Source organism: Spea bombifrons, chromosome 9 (assembly GCF_027358695.1).
Source record: "Spea bombifrons isolate aSpeBom1 chromosome 9, aSpeBom1.2.pri, whole genome shotgun sequence".
NCBI classification, from domain to species: domain Eukaryota; kingdom Metazoa; phylum Chordata; class Amphibia; order Anura; family Pelobatidae; genus Spea; species Spea bombifrons.
The window spans coordinates 14,217,478-14,219,977 of record NC_071095.1 but is presented as its reverse complement, the minus strand read 5'-3'; the positions used below and the strand labels follow the sequence as shown (position 1 = coordinate 14,219,977).

At 49.8% G+C, this 2,500-nt stretch overlaps 7 non-coding genes across 7 annotated transcripts; all 7 read left to right on the top strand.

Moving 5' to 3' along the window:
- The first annotated feature begins 157 nt into the window (after positions 1-157).
- Positions 158-276, top strand: LOC128463484 (5S ribosomal RNA). The gene has a single exon (XR_008343377.1). It is a non-coding gene; the product is annotated as a 5S ribosomal RNA (ribosomal RNA).
- A 218-nt stretch (positions 277-494) lies between these two features.
- On the top strand, positions 495-613 carry LOC128464943 (5S ribosomal RNA). Its single transcript, XR_008344749.1, has one exon. It is a non-coding gene; the product is annotated as a 5S ribosomal RNA (ribosomal RNA).
- Positions 614-837: 224 nt separating this feature from the next.
- Positions 838-956, top strand: LOC128463866 (5S ribosomal RNA). The gene has a single exon (XR_008343736.1). It is a non-coding gene; the product is annotated as a 5S ribosomal RNA (ribosomal RNA).
- Positions 957-1,171: 215 nt separating this feature from the next.
- Positions 1,172-1,290, top strand: LOC128463854 (5S ribosomal RNA). Its single transcript, XR_008343725.1, has one exon. It is a non-coding gene; the product is annotated as a 5S ribosomal RNA (ribosomal RNA).
- A 242-nt stretch (positions 1,291-1,532) lies between these two features.
- LOC128463472 (5S ribosomal RNA) lies at positions 1,533-1,651 on the top strand. The gene has a single exon (XR_008343366.1). It is a non-coding gene; the product is annotated as a 5S ribosomal RNA (ribosomal RNA).
- Positions 1,652-1,864: 213 nt separating this feature from the next.
- Positions 1,865-1,983, top strand: LOC128463842 (5S ribosomal RNA). The gene has a single exon (XR_008343714.1). It is a non-coding gene; the product is annotated as a 5S ribosomal RNA (ribosomal RNA).
- A 236-nt stretch (positions 1,984-2,219) lies between these two features.
- On the top strand, positions 2,220-2,338 carry LOC128462803 (5S ribosomal RNA). Its single transcript, XR_008342731.1, has one exon. It is a non-coding gene; the product is annotated as a 5S ribosomal RNA (ribosomal RNA).
- The last annotated feature ends 162 nt before the right edge of the window (positions 2,339-2,500 follow it).

The following is a 2,500-nucleotide window of genomic DNA, read 5'->3' as shown; positions in this document are numbered from 1 at the left end:
GGGCTTATAATTATTTCTGTCTGACGACGACGACAAGCAGCAGCAGCAGCAGCAGCAGCAGCAGCAGCAGCAGCAGCAGCAGCAGCAGCAGCAGCAGCAGCAGCAGCAGCAGCAGCAGCAGCAGCAGAATAAGAGAAGTAAAATAAAACACGTTCACACCTGCGGCCATACCACCCTGAAAGCGCCCGGTCTCTTCTGATCTCGGAAGCTAAGCAGGGTTGGGCCTGGTTAGTACCTGGATGGGAGACCGCCTGGGAATACCAGGTGTTGTAGGCTTTTAATTTTTTCTCACAGTCCGGGGAGAGCTTTTTGCCATGTGTTTCTTGCTCATCATCAAAGCTTTAAACCCTTATTTGAACCTTCTCACCTTCTCTGTCCTGTCCCAGGGCTTATAATTCTTTCTGTCTGACGACAAGCAGCAGCAGCAGCAGAAGCAGCAGCAGCAGCAGCAGCAGCAGCAACAGAATAAGAGAAGTAAAATAAAAAACATTCACACCTGCAGCCATACAACCCTGAAAGCGCCCGATCTCGTCTGATCTCGGAAGCTAAGCAGAGTTGGGCCTGGTTAGTACCTGGATGGGAGACCGCCTGGGAATACCAGGTGTTGTAGGCTTTTAATTTTTTCTCACAGTCCGGGGAGAGCTTTTTGCCATGTGTTTCTTGCTCATCATCAAAGCTTTAAACCCTTATTTGAACCTTCTCACCTTCTCTGTCCTGTCCCAGGGCTTATAATTCTTTCTGTGTGACGACAAGCAGCAGCAGCAGCAGCAGCAGCAGCAGCAGCAGCAGCAGCAGCAGCAGCAACAGAATAAGAGAAGTAAAATAAAACACTTTCACACCTGCGGCCATACCACCCTGAAAGCGCCCGATCTCGTCTGATCTCGGAAGCTAAGCAGGGTTGGGCCTGGTTAGTACCTGGATGGGAGACCGCCTGGGAATACCAGGTGTTGTAGGCTTTTAATTTTTTCTCACAGTCCGGGGAGAGCTTTTTGCCATGTGTTTCTTGCTCATCAAAGCTTTAAACCCTTATTTGAACCTTCTCACCTTCTCTGTCCTGTCCCAGGGCTTATAATTATTTCTGTCTGACGACAAGCAGCAGCAGCAGCAGCAGCAGCAGCAGCAGCAGCAGCAGCAGCAGCAGAATAAGAGAAGTAAAATAAAAAACTTTCACACCTGCGGCCATACCACCCTGAAAGCGCCCGATCTCGTCTGATCTCGGAAGCTAAGCAGGGTTGGGCCTGGTTAGTACCTGGATGGGAGACCGCCTGGGAATACCAGGTGTTGTAGGCTTTTAATTTTTTCTCACAGTCCGGGGAGAGCTTTTTGCCATGTGTTTCTTGCTCATCATCAAAGCTTTAAACCCTTATTTGAACCTTCTCACCTTCTCTGTCCTGTCCCAGGGCTTATAATTCTTTCTGTCTGACGACAAGCAGCAGCAGCAGCAGCAGCAGCAGCAGCAGCAGCAGCAGCAGCAGCAGCAGCAGCAGCAGCAGCAGCAGCAGAATAAGAGAAGTAAAATAAAAAACTTTCACACCTGCGGCCATACCACCCTGAAAGCGCTCGATCTCGTCTGGTCTCGGAAGCTAAGCAGGGTTGGGCCAGGTTAGTACCTGGATGGGAGACCGCCTGGGAATACCAGGTGTTGTAGGCTTTTTCTTTTCTCACAGTCCGGGGAGAGCTTTTTGCCATGTGTTTCTTGCTCATCATCAAAGCTTTAAACCCTTATTTGAACCTTCTCACCTTCTCTGTCCTGTCCCAGGGCTTATAATTCTTTCTGTCTGACGACAAGCAGCAGCAGCAGCAGCAGCAGCAGCAGCAGCAGCAGCAGCAACAGAATAAGAGAAGTAAAATAAAAAACTTTCACACCTGCGGCCATACCACCCTGAAAGCGCCCGATCTCGTCTGATCTCGGAAGCTAAGCAGGGTTGGGCCTGGTTAGTACCTGGATGGGAGACCGCCTGGGAATACCAGGTGTTGTAGGCTTTTAATTTTTTCTCACAGTCCGGGGAGAGCTTTTTGCCATGTGTTTCTTGCTCATCATCAAAGCTTTAAACCCTTATTTGAACCTTCTCACCTTCTCTGTCCTGTCCCAGGGCTTATAATTCTTTCTGTCTGACGACAAGCAGCAGCAGCAGCAGCAGCAGCAGCAGCAGCAGCAGCAGCAGCAGCAGCAGCAGCAGCAGCAACAGTATAAGAGAAGTAAAATAAAACACTTTCACACCTTTGGCCATACCACCCTGAAAGCGCCCGATCTCGTCTGATCTCGGAAGCTAAGCAGGGTTGGGCCTGGTTAGTACCTGGATGGGAGACCGCCTGGGAATACCAGGTGTTGTAGGCTTTTAATTTTTTCTCACAGTCCGGGGAGAGCTTTTTGCCATGTGTTTCTTGCTCATCATCAAAGCTTTAAACCCTTATTTGAACCTTCTCACCTTCTCTGTCCTGTCCCAGGGCTTATAATTCTTTCTGTCTGACGACAAGCAGCAGCAGCAGCAGCAGCAGC